The following is a 13,700-nucleotide window of genomic DNA, read 5'->3' as shown; positions in this document are numbered from 1 at the left end:
ACAGCTCAAGGCTTGAATTTTTCGTTGGCTGTCCAGTATTAGTCTAGTACAATATTTTTACTGTTTTTTTCATAGTTTTGACTGGTAGCCCTGAGAAGCCCTTCCTGAACTACAAGTCAAATTGTTCAAGGAGATTTTAAAATGCATATCCTGGGGTTGCATGTGGGTTAGTGTGATGGAGTACTGATACTGAGCTCTTAGAAGTACTGTCCAACTGACTCAGTTTTCTAGGAATGGAATGTCTTGTTCATCCCCACAACTTGGCATAGGGGTTTCTTACACAAATGCATTTCTTCCAAATCCCTCTTCAACTCTTGTGCCCTTGCATATTTGTGTAGTGGCTGAAGTGTAGGTGTATTTTCTAAGCTTTGTTTGCAAGCAGGCTCCTTGGGGCAGGGAGCATCTGGTTGGAACAAGTCTGTGCATTGCCAGTCAGACTAAGCCCTTAATTAGTGGCCCAAGGTGTTATCAGAATGAAACAGTTGGATTGTGGTGTGTGAAAAAACTAACTGGCTGGAACATGTAACTGAAGAAAACTGAGTACTTCAAGGGTGGCAATTCCATTCCAACTTTGCTGTTGACACAAACAACTTTAGAAGCAGTACAATTAATGTTCTAATACTCAAGAGTTGTTAAATTACTTATGTACTTGGCATGTTCCTTTTTGTCCTGGGCACTTCCTTAATGTCAATCAATGAAATGAAGCTTTGTGGCAGTCTGTTCTGGTGACAGAGAACTGCATTTCTCTGCTGTGTCATTTTAGCCTTATGCTTGCTTACAAGGGAACTGGGGACTAGGCGCTAGCAAAGCCACCATGTCAGCTCTCTTCATGCACCCTTGCAGCTTGTACATGTGCATATGCAGCACTGGTGACCAGCAAGTCATGTCAGTTATTTTCTGCTGGCGTGTGCCTCTGGAATCAGCTATGAGACTCCAGTCTGGCTGGCCAGCCCTGGGAAGTGACTGGGTGATTCTTCCTGTATGAAGGGGGTTCAGCTGGCTGTGCAAAGTGAACCTCAAGCTTGCAGGCAGTGACTTCTGAGTCACTGTTCAGGTGGCAGCTGATTATTCTGCAGAGCCAGGAGTGTATTATTTGAATTTTTTCCTCCTCAGACCAAAAAAGAGTGAAGGAGCATTGTTATTATTGATGCACAGTGGGTGTGCTTTCAAAGATCTGTGTAAGGGCTCATGCTTTGTATGAATGGGGACAGATTGATTTCCTTCTTTCTTTAGGCTGACTGCTTGTCACGTGCTCACCCCAGCCACTGGTCTTCAGGCTGGCTGAAGACAACTTGGCACAGTGTAAATTTAGGTTCATCTGTTTCGTGTGGTGTATGAAGGTTTTCTGTCCTTCATGGGTTTTTCAGCACACACCACCAAACAGGTTCATTCCTCTAAGGCTGGAGGACTCTGTTTTACATTGAAACTTTGCTTTTGCTCCTATTAACACCTGGTAACATTAGACATTTCTGGTTTGTCTGGAGGGGCACATGCCACTTGCATGAATGTAAGTAAGTATGGTTTTGGCTGCTGGAGTATCTATGAATGCACCTCAAGTTAGGCTTGTGATAATTTGGACTAAAATTGTATTATGGGTTAGAAATGCTGTGATGCATACTTAGTCAAGACAAAGAATAGAACAGGCCATCACAGTCGTTCAGAAACCTTAAGTTTTCGAGACTTACCCCTGAGGTATTGTGAAACAATAGGCTGCAATTCTTTCTACTTGGTTTCTAAGGTCTGAGTCTTCAAGGGTTGTCCTCTTTCCTGTGCATATGTCCGGCACTGATAATCTCCTGTAAGACTTATTTCCAGAGTGGGACTTCAGATGAATTGCAGGTACTGCAAATTCAGCATAAAAGGAAGTTTATTGGTATTGGGATAGTTCAGTGAGACATCCTCTTAGCTGGTCATCTTTATGACTGATAGGAAAATATGGGCTAGATGAAAAAAATAAAATAAATTCCACCCCCTGGTGTCATGAAGAAATCTCATTACTTTTCCTTGTATTTTCCAATTCTTGATTTTTATTTGAATGAAAAATTGAATTATGGAAATGTAATACCGTGTATTTAACTTCTGTGTTTCAGTGAAAGAAGATTAATCCATTTTGCTTTGCTGGACAGTGCAGTTTTACTTCATTTCCTTCTGTCATGCACCATCTTACAGCTCCTGAATTTATGTTGCACTGTTTGGGATGCTAAAAGTCTTCCTGAGCAGGAAAATAGTTTATATTTGAAGTGCAAAAAACAAGCAGACCCAGGTCATCATTTTAATTATGGCTCTTGAAAAACAATGGGTTCACCTCTTTTAAAAAGTAAAAAGCAAGGCTTGCATCTGCTTAGGACATATCTGCAGAGTGGTGGGTGGTCAGGGCACCACTCTGCTGTAGTGTGCCAGTCCGGCCAGCTTACCTGGCTGTTTCTGGAGCATGTCTGGGGTCACAAAAGTGTTGTTGGGATGCCACAGTATAGGAACCAAGGGCTGTGTTCCTTTTTCAGTGGGAAATACACAGTGTAGGCAGTGCCAACCCCTCCTACCCCTACGCATTTATCTGTAGCCCCTGTTCTCCTGTTCAGTGGGATTCAGGTTGCCGGGTGACCCAACTCTTCCTAGCAACCAGCATCACAGGTATGTGTGCTCTCAGGGCTGTTTGCTGCTGCAGTAACTGTTGTACGTGGCCGTGGGCAGAGCCTGTTTGTCCTCTTGCCACCATTGACCAGCAGAGTCAGCCAGCTAAGCTGTTTTTGAATAGGCACCAGCACCACCCACAACTGCTCAGCATGAACACCCAGGCAAGGATTTAGAGAAAAGCCAATTAGTTTTGACCTTTATCTGCACAGAAAGCATTCCCTGTGCAGTACAAACTGTGCTGTGACCCAGGCCTAAAAGTTGAGGTAAAGGACATATGGCCCGATGTGACATACACAGAGCTGTTTCCATGCCAGTGTGGGCGCAGGCCTGCCCAAGTGGTGGGGACACAGGTGAAGCACAGTTAAAGATGGTTTTGTCTGGACCAGCTTGGTCACTCCTTGGGGGTGGACAGCTCAGGGTGCCTTTGGGAATTTCTCCCATCTCTTGCTGTGGTCTTCTTGCTTTTCAGACCTGTTATAACCTTCTTCCTGCCGTGAGCTGGTCTGTTTGGACATTGACCTGGCCTCCATATACTGTACCCCAGTATATACGTAATACAAATTGTTCAGTTGTTATAGAACAGGTGTTTTGACGCTGGGGCATCTTGGGAGCTGGCTGAAGCAGAGGTAGCAGATCTTGCATGGTGAGCAGTCTCTTTTTGTCCTCTGTAATTCAGCACACCAAGTGCTTTCTCTGCCAGGTGAACTTTTGCTGTTTGCTATCTCTTTGAAGATAGCCCTAGCAGAATGGCAATGCTACGACAGAGTACCCTTGTGTGGGTACATCATGTGAAGAGCTCACATGGTTACCTCTCTAGTCCAACCTTGATGGCTTCATTGAGGGTGAAATACTGTGGACACTTACCAAAACCTCCTGGTGGACCTGGATGTAAGAAAATTGGTAAGAAGATTCCTGCTTGGAAGATTTGCACCAAAGCTGCATGTGCAATGATCCACATCCTGGGTCTTCCTAGGTGTTCTGGGTTAGCATGGCAAAATGTCATCTGCAGGTGCCAGGAGATAAAAGCCCAAAGAAGGTTCCATGAGTGACTATCAGCTTTGCAAGCAGTTAGTGTAGACCAATCTTTGTTTCAAGCTCTCGCCTCTCTCAGCACTCTTAGCCAGCCAGTCCACCATCCAGGCTTACTGTGGAAATGAAGTTCTGCTGCAGAGCCCCTTCAGCTTGCCAGGGTTTGAGCTGTGGTGCTGGGAACAGAGGTCAGTGTCTGTGCCACACTGGCATGCATCTTCTAAATGAGTGTTGGCAGCGAGGAGATACGGTAAAACCTGGGGAGGTAGACTATGAGACTATGGATTGCCTTTCTCAAATGAGCTGCCATTGTGTGGGACTGGAATGACTGGGTTGTTTGGTGGTTGTATGCAGCAAACACACCTGAAAAAAGCCCATTACAGCTTTGCCTGGGATCACCTCCCAACCTTTGTTCCAGCATAAGCCCATATAAGAAGACCTAAGAGTTCGGGGCTAGACATGCCTTCTGAGGAAAAAGAGGAAACAAGTGCCTGAGCCTAGGAGTCCTGAAGAGGTTTTTATTAGTCATGTCTCCCATTTCAGGGATGGGTTGACCTGAGGTTTGTTGCCTGACTGCACGGTAGGTGGTCCTTATCTGAATTTCGATTTGTGAAAGGACAGGAGATACCTGGATAAAGTACTCCCAAATCCCTCAATATTCATTAATGTCTACAATGAGAGTAGGCAGACCTTGGTTTCTGACATTTCTAGGGAACAAACTATTGATTTGCCTTCCATGGCTGATTGATTTGGGCTACAAACTTGGTTTTGAGCCCCTGATTTCAAGGAGATGACAGAATTCAATTTGCTCATGGCATTAAGATCCTATCCCCTCACACATTTTGTTCAGAAATCTGTCTCATCTTAACTCCTTCCTGATGGGGTCACATTGTTTCCGTGATGCAGGCTGGTTTTTATATAACTGATGTCCTTCTTGGCATCAGAGGCCACAATCTGCCAAACTCTCTATGGGCATAAGATAAGAAGATCTCCTCTGGTTGTACAGGGAATTTCCCATCTTGAGGAAAGGTGCCAGACAGGCAGCTAGATCCTCCAGTTTGCTGAGAGTGTGTGTCTGGATGTAAGCTGGGAGAATATAAAATAATCCTTCCGTATCCTGTCACTCAGTTATTGCACACAAAGCCAAGTGATTGTTCCAGACAGTTGTCTGCCGCCACGCTGTTTTTGTGTGTGAGTTTTCATTTTTTTTTTTCTTTATTCCTAGGGGTTGATTATTCCAAAGAAATAAAAGTTCTTTGACTGAAGGCTAATTAACAGGAGAGAACAGTGGTATTTGGTATGGAGCATATGAAGTGAAAGAGGCTTAAGAAATTGGCAGCTTCCATGTGTATATTTTTGGTCATAGAAAACCCTTTATTCTGGTTTGGACAGAAGAAGCCACTCTTGGGGAGCCCCTTGGTGATATTTCGCAGAGGGCTGCAGTACAATGCAACTTTTCCCCTGTCTTGCTCCTGAAATGGTACGTGGGGGTGCCGATTTAGTATGTGGTGCTTGGACACCACCTCAGTAGCTATCTGTGGCGAGTGAGGTGAGCTGGAACCAGTTGGAATCACACAATGCCTATCAGGAAAGGATCTGGTGCAGTGAGAGCCACTGTAAGTTTTTATGTGGTCCTAACTCTTGCTTTGAAGATGCCTGACCAGATGGAACAAAGATCTGGCCTTGAAGGATTATGCTATATTACTGGCTTGCTCCATGATAAAACACAAGTAGTTTGGTATAAATCCATAGAGATGAAACAGCTTTTGTCAGCTTGCACTCAGAAGGGTTAATGTGGAATTTTTTTAGAGAAGCCTGAAAGTCTCATGTGCTCCAAATGCATTTATCAGCCTGACTGTAAGGCATTGTTCCTTGTGTTTGCAAATCTGGCTAATGTAGTTCTTTATGGCTGAGCAGAGGTGAGTGTCGAGTGAGGTCTCCCAACACAGGCAGCTTTGCAGCTAATGAAGTATCTCAGGGCAATGGCAGTTGCCCTCTCTGGGTCTTCTGAGGAGGGAATGGAAAAACTGCTTCCAGATGTGCTGTTTATGCCAGATGCTGTCAGCTGTACTTCCCTGGAGTACAGCATGGAGGGGACCCATGCAATGCTCAAGAGTCGCTGGGAACTGTCACAGAAGCTGGCCTTGTGCAAAGGGACCTCTTCTCACCACAGCAGTGTAATAACTGAGCTAGGCCAGTGGGGATGGAGTGTGAGTCAGGAGGGGTGTACTTAAATCCCTGTGGCCAAAGCAGGAATGGTTGGCACTGATGCAAGCACCATCTCCCATCCTCCCGTCTCAGCACCTGCATTACAGATAAGATTAGCTATGCTATAGGTGCCTCTCCAGTTCTAGGTGTCCCTTGTACTGTCTTCCCCTTATGTCTGAGAGGGTTGTCAGCCTGTGATAAATAGTGCAGCTTTTAATCTGACTGTGTTTGCAGCTGAGGTTCAGCAGCAAATGGGCTGTAAATTACAGATGGAGCTAAGTCAGTGTATCTTAATGCAGGGTGGATGAGCCCCCTCCCCCCCCCCCCCATGAAGGTCTTTAATCCTTCAGGCTCCTTCTTGTCTCTCTGGACTGCTGTGCTCTGTGGTGTCAACACTGCTGAATAGCACTGTTCCTGCAGGGTGTGAGCCAGGGAAATGCCAGGGCTCCATGCTGCGAGCTGTCGGAGGAGCTGCCCTCCTTTGCAGAGGGATCTCTTGGCAGCACAACCATTTTGTAGGTTGCTGCTTCTTTCTGATGGGTGCTTCCCGACACTTTACCACTGTTTTCTTTGCTAATGCCCTTCTGAAGTGTGTATGTAAAATGCTATTTCCCTGCAGAGGATGAGAAAGTTAACAGGTGAATGCTGGTCTCTTAATAGGATCCTTGAAACCTGGATTCGAATTAGCCATAACTATCGCACCAGCAAAACTGCGAGTAGAGTGATAGAGCTGATGAGAAACTTACTGTGTTGGTCTGTCACATGCAGGTGTCTGCCAGCTGAGGCCAGGCTGTGCTGGGTATTTGTACTGAGCAGAAACTGATTGGTGGGAGGAGAGTAGGAATGTTGCTGGAGAGTTACTGGGACGCGACGCATCTGGAAGCTTTACTTGCGGGTAAAAGTGGTAGTAGAGGAGTGTATGGTTTCTGTCACCATGGTATGAGTTATAAACCTTAACCAGCCTCTTAAGCTAACAACATGGGGTAGTTTGAGAATTTTGTAAAAATTCTTGCTATCGGAAAGGATGATACATATCACAGTGTGGAGCTGCAGCATTCTCCTGGCTCCTGTACTGCAGAAGCAGTCTTACTTCATAACACCTAGTGGTCCAGGAAGGCAAGCAGGGAACTGGAGGATTAAAGGCTCTACCAGACCCCATCCACCTGCTGAATGAGGGCTGTAGTGACTTTGTTCCATCTGTAATTTCTATATCGTGCAGGGCCCCAAACACAACTGCAACTATGTTTATATGAATATTCTGGTTCTCATAGTGACTTTGAGTATAAATAAACTGAATTGAATTCTCTCAGATCTGGAGTATTTTGGGTGCCAAGGACCAGAGTCTAGGTGTTTTCTGCCTAGGAAGCTTGTTAAAGTCTCATTTTTCAGTTGGTAGCATTCCCTCTGTGTCTTCTGTTGTCACACAAGTTTGATAGCAGGTGGGAGGAGCATGTGCACGTATATGTGGGTGCCTATACTGTTGGTCTCTGCTGGGCAGAAATGAGTCTGTTCTAGTCTCTTTGCAGCTACTGCCTTCTGGAGGTTTATCTTGGGTGGAATTTAAAAGGTTGACCTTAGTTTTGCTCTTCTAACAGTGTTTTCCCAGAGCCTTTGAGAACAATTTGGGATGGATATGAGTCTCAATTGTAGGCATCAACTAATTCAGTTCCCTGTGATTGAAGAACATCACATATCTGCTGTTTCTGGTGACTATGGAGTCTGTGTGTTCATGCATTGTAGGCTTGTTGGTGTTATATACCATACTTCTCTGGAGCAGTGGTTAAGCTTTTCTATTTTGTGAAGGCTCCTGGTGTTTTCATCTCTAGTCTTACCTTGCAAAGTCATCTCAGCTTAGCCCTGGGAAGAGCAAAAGGAGGTTTGATGCCTCTGAGTGCTGCAAGAGAACTGATACTGGGCAGATGAGAGAATGCAGAGTCTGGCTGTGCTCTGTGGGTTTCGCCTGAACTGTATTTTGACTGGTCTGTGTGCCCCTTCCCAGTGCCAGCCCACTGCGCTTGTCTCTGCAGAGTTCTCTGGTGCACTTCACTTGCAGATGAAGATCGTCAGGCCTAGGGCAGTGCCCTGTCATCTCTGTACTTCTAGTCAGGTTTGGCCATAATTGACTCCTTTTCAGGAGCTGTAGAGCGTAGATAAACATAATCTCACCATGCAAACGGTATGTTCAAGACATTAATTTGTTTGTAGAATTACAGAAGGATGTGAGAGAGGATTTAAAATGGTAAGAGGACCACGCATGCCGCCTCATGCCCACCCACCAGTCATATCCTCACTGTTCTGTGTAAGCCTCACGCTTTCCTCTCAAGATCTGGGTAACACAGCTTAAAAGCCCATGCTTCTGGGAATAGAGTGCCTCAGAACAGAAGCTCAGTGTCCGTGTTCTCAGGTTAATGACTCCTACCACTTGCACCCTCAGAGTTGCCGGTCACAGTGTTTGCTGTGTCTGTAAGGTAGGCATTCAACACAAATGACATCTGTGTCATTAAAAAACTGTGGACTTGGCTACCCAGAATGACTGCTTCCCTCAAATCTCTGAAACCACTGATGGTCAAGCAGAGTCTAGACCCATGCAGAAGATGATGTGTCTGACTAAATGTGCAGCATTCCTACAAAAGTAGGAATTTTGCTGTCTTTTGGCGTGGGACAGGCCCAGAAAACAAGGGCCTAAGAGTGCTGTGTCCCACTGGCCCATCCCTGCTTTTGCTGACTCCGCCAGACAGCTGCTCTGTCAAGCAGGACAATGTTTTAAGGGTTATGAACCCTGGGTTTGAAATGTAGCCATTTGCAAGGGAATGAGGAAAGGAGTTTGAAGGCAGAGCTATTATGAAAATTAAAAAGGAGAATAATAATAACAATGGAAAAAATACTTTAGAAAGCTTTTCCAAACTAGGGCTGTTCTGGCTGAAACTTTAGCTGTTGAAGGACCCCAGCTGTAAGACCCAGATCTAGTCTGGGCAGTCATCTCTCACTTGTGGATGCTTGAAGACTGAACTGAATTTAATCTCTTAACTCTGCTTCTCTTGAGGAGAGAGCAAGCATTACAGCCTTGTTTTACTAGCATAAATTCTTTCTGTAATGCGGAATATCTCTAAAATAAAATTTAAAGGAGAACTTGGGAGAAGTTGGATGTTAATTTGAAGGTCTGTTTGACTCATTCCTTCCTTCCTACTCATTTTGTTCCATGGCTCAAAACTGCCTTTCCGTCTCTCATAATCTGCCTTGTTTTTCCACTCTCTCTAATTCACAGTTTCTTGTAATTGGGAGGATGGCACCTCCCTCATTCAAGATCGGGCAGTGTCCCATGGCAACTGCAGCAATTGTTGACCTGGAAAAACAACACTAGGGAAATTTGTAAAATGTTTTTACTAAAGCAGTTGGGATGGAGAGGAGCCAGCAGCAGAGCCCTGTGCTGCAGGATGCCCTTGTCTCTAGGAGTTGCTTGGTAGCCAGTACAGCAGGGAGAAGGTAAGTGAGCACTGTTTTCATTTCTCCAATCTGAAGTCTGAAGAAATGGAAATCGGTTCCCCATAGGAGAGATATTGGCAGTCACTGGTGAGCTCATCATCCCTTTCTGCTTTTGTGCCAGGAACCAGTGAGTGAGACCAACTCAGCCATGTTTCTTTCCAGGGCACTTGAAAGGGGCTTTACTTAGTTGTAGAGATTCCCTGGAGTGCCGGGACTCATGTGAACGAGCCAGTGCACAGCTTTATATGCCATAGCACAGGCCTCTGCTGGGGAAGCCACTTCCCTGGAAGTAAACTCTTTCCTGGAGGGAAATTGGGAATGTTGCCCCCCAACCTGTGCATTCTTGATTCAAGCTGGGAGCAAGGGGTTGCCTGTGGTCTTGTTTGCTTCTCACACACACCCCCCTCTGCTGCACCAAGCCACCCTGTTGGTGTTTTAGTTTTTCAGGACAATCCAACCATTAAGTGAAGCCTGTTGGGAGAGATTTGTTCTGCCTTAGGAGTGAGATTCCCTTCTCTTTTGTAAGCTCCCAGACGATTCTTAATGTAATTGCTTTTGATCATATGATAGCAGGTTAATTTTTCTTTTGTAAGCAAAACTGAGAGAAACTCCACTTTAACAGGGTGGGGTTTTTTTATTGTCTGTAATTTCAGGGCTTTAGAGTTTATGGGTGATGGGGCCCTTTAGGACCTGGGCAATTCTGGCTGCAGCTATTTATCATTACTCAGTTGACAAGCAGCAGTGTGACAAGAGACAAAGTTTTTTCTCTCTAGCTTTTTCTTATATCTACTAGTTTGTCTTTTCATGTTAAATCTCCCTCAAGGGTAGCTAAGCTTTACACTCAGTTCTCCTTAAATACCATCTGGTTATTCTACACAAACCCATCTTTCCGTACTGGAGATTGATGCAAAATCAAGTGCATAGGCAAAGGACTCCTACCATGCCAGATGGAAACATGGACAAACTTTCCTAACAGAAGGCATTGGAGTTGAAGGACTCAGGGGTGAAACTGAGATCCTTGTCAACAGGAGGCTACTGTCTTTGAACTCCAGATCTGATGCATTTCCTGAAGAAAAACGGGAGGGTGGATGGGCACCCATCCTTTTTTCTGGCTTGTTTTGTGCCATGACTTGTAAACATCCACACATCTATGTGAAATGGATATTTTTTCTCTTTAATTTTGCAAGTTAAGGTACTGAGCACAGTTCTGGGCAGCCTGTTCTAGTTGACCAGGCTTGAGCAGGGGGCTTGGGCTAGATGATATCAAGAGGTGTCTTCAGATCTAAACAGTTCTGTGACTTGTATGCTGTGAATGAAGCCATGATTGAGTGGGATCATTGACATGGAGATCAGTTTTTCTGCTATGGCAGCGCCACAGTTCTGAGTTTGTGAGGAAAACAATACTGTGCTGCCTCAGACAAAAATAAATATGTGGCTAATATAAGACAGGGACTGTACAAGGGAGGCTGGAGGCCTGAACACAATACTGCTGTGTTTAGTGGAATGCTTTTGAAGAGAGGAAAGTGTTACTGTTAAAGCCTGGGAGGAATCAAGGGAGAGAGCATTTATCTCCAACCAGTCAGAGCATTATTCTTTGATTCCCTATATCTTGATAGTTTGTAGAAATTCTTTTTATCCATACAGACAGCCAACTCTTTTTTTTGATCTTCTGTTAACCGTTGCCTGTGTGGTGTTTTATGGTAAGGAGTTTCATGTGTAAAAACTCTGCAGGATTAATAGTTAGTGTGCTATGAGTGATGGTTCTCTGTTAGAGAACACAGGAGCTAGGGTCTCACACATAGGATCTTGAGAGACTGGTTCCCACAACCAGGATATAATTTGTGGAAGGGTTTACTAATAAAAAGAGCATGTAACAATACTGAAATAGAAGATCTTGCTAAATGACAAATGGGAGGAAAATGATGTGAAGACTTAAGACAAGTATTCACATGTATATAACGCATGAAATCAGAGATAAGGACTTCTGAAAGACAGTGCAGGTCATGGGACATCAGAGGCAATGTGACTTCTGAGTCTTATAATCAGTTTAGTTTGTTCATGTGTAAAATGTACAATTGCTGGATTTTAAGTCTTTTTTTACAATTAGCCTATGATGCGTATTAAGAGAATATTTTAATTTCTGAGGGTATTGTCTAGGGCAAGGGTATAATGACACCAGTGGGTATAATGGGAGAAATCAAGTCTGAAAGTTGAGAGAAATTTGCTACTGGTATGTTCTTACCAAAAGAAGAGGTGGGTGTCAAGAAGAGTGGCACAATAGGTGTGTCTAATTGCCTTGATTCTGGAAAGCACTTGATATGTTGCTTGTAAAAATTGTGGTTGGGTAAAGAGTGGGTGCTTGCTTTTCCATGGCTAGCATCAGGAGGATGCTTAGCAAGACCGGAAACTCCTTTTTTCCTGTGAAGCTTTTTGTATTGTCCTACCATTTGTATTTCCTTGGGATAAAATATGGGGCCAAATCCAGAGACTCGGTATCCTCTTGTCTGAAACAGACTTTTCTTGTTCAGAGCACCTGCAAAGCCTCCGGAGAAGTGTTCGAGGCAACTTGCAGGGGATTAGCCTTGGGCTGCCTGTGGGACTGGGGAGGACTTAGCAGAGGACAGTAGGGGCTAGCAAAATTGTGTCTATCTGTCCTGGGCTTCCAAAATATTCGCGCCTTCCCATACAAGTGCAAAGACCTTCAAAATGTCAATCATTGACTCATACAACTCCGATCTCAAGTCAGTGACATTGTGCAGTAGCTCTTTGGCCTGGATGTGCTAGATGTCATTGCCTCTTTTTTGGAAGCAGTGCCATGCTGTGTGTTGACATTTACATAGTACAAAAACTGGAGCTGATAGGTTTCCCACGCAGAGCTGTTAAACCTCACTGGAAACCCTGCCATGTCCAGATGAAAGGTTTTTATGTGGGAATGAGCCACAGACTAAGGTCAGTACCTCTCGAGATAGAATTGGAGCCTTAGCTTTTGTGATGAAGACAGGACCACTGTCTGTCTGCACAGCAGCTAGCACAATGGCACCTCAGTGTCAGCTGTCCCTTCTATGAATGACCATGGCACAAACAAGGTATTATACCTGTTCTGCAGGCAACTAGAAGTCTGTTAATTTGGCAGTGTTCCTCAGTGACAGCTGCTTTTATTAAATGACGCATGGGTGTGAATACGTACAAGAAAATTGTAGTTACAGTCAGAAAAACAATCCCTGCGTTTACTTCAGGAATATCAGCAATGGGGAGAAATCTGTGCCATTTTCCATGGTCATTTGACAGTTGGGAAAGTACTTTAAAGGCTAGCAAGGAAGGAAAATATTTTCTGATTCCTTAAAGGGCAAAAGGTAGCTTTAAAAAAGGAGGAGGAAAAAAGTGGCAACAGGCTTTTGGGGGAACAAACCCCCCAAACACAATCCTGGAGGGTAGTAACAAAATAGGTGTGTTGACTTAATAGTTGTCATTCAGTATCAGTCAGAACTTCTCCACTATTCGTATTTGCTTGCGTCAGCTGTATGTGTTTCATTGTCACGATGGTAAGTGTAGTTGCTCTTTTGGGTCTCTGGGAGGCTGAAATGCTCCCAAGGATGTTTCCCTAGGAACAGTGGTAGAGGTGAAATGGGTCCGTATCAGTGTAATGGTTGCATGCTGCCTCATCTTCTATAAAAGTCAAGCATGCACATCAGACACTTTTAAAATGGAAACACGTCTGACCTTTTGAAACCTGTTGTGGGCAAGTAGGTTGTGAGACTCAGCTAAGAATGTTGGGAAAGTTCGTTGGTATTCTGACTAAAAAGGTGTAAGGAATAATAATTGATTATTATTATTCCTTGCAGTGATCGTGTTACTCCAGAACTGTCTCTTACAAACGTTTCTCTTGAATATTACATTTTCCTTTGACTTGTTTGGTTTTGGCCATTGCCAGAGACACATTCTAAGCTGCATAGCTCAGAGGTTTGATCTAATAACTTCCAGGTATGCTTTATACAGCAGAACAAAAGTTACTTTAGGAACAAGGTAAGTAGGGTTTCTTCTACATGGGAAACTCGGCAGCGGTGGTATCTGTCTGACCTACAAAAGCTTGGTTTCAGATCTTTCAACCTGTCTTGAGAGGCAACTACCAAATTTGTTCAGTGTTCAAACGTGTTTTGAGTAAGTGGTTATTTTACCGCAGGTGGTCTTGTGAAGCCCGTGGGCTGACCCAGAGCAAATTTTCCTGAAAATTCCTGATAAACAAAATGTGATTTGTCATTGCTACTGGAGCATTTAAAGGTGTTCAGTGGTACTGTAAGATTCTGCGCTGGCAGGGACAGCATAATGTTATTGTTTGCATTTCAGTG

The 13,700-nt window shown here is 44.3% G+C and overlaps 1 protein-coding gene across 5 annotated transcripts in view; it reads left to right on the top strand.

Annotated features, from left to right (window-relative positions):
• The window catches only part of LOC119156108, a 58,639-nt gene that overhangs the window by 3,751 nt on the left and 41,188 nt on the right, over positions 1–13,700 (top strand). The window lies entirely within an intron of this gene.

The sequence above is a fragment of the Falco rusticolus genome, chromosome 12, assembly GCF_015220075.1.
Source record: "Falco rusticolus isolate bFalRus1 chromosome 12, bFalRus1.pri, whole genome shotgun sequence".
NCBI lineage: Eukaryota > Metazoa > Chordata > Aves > Falconiformes > Falconidae > Falco > Falco rusticolus.
Note: the sequence above shows the minus strand (reverse complement) of the source record. Positions and strands in the feature narration are given on the sequence as shown.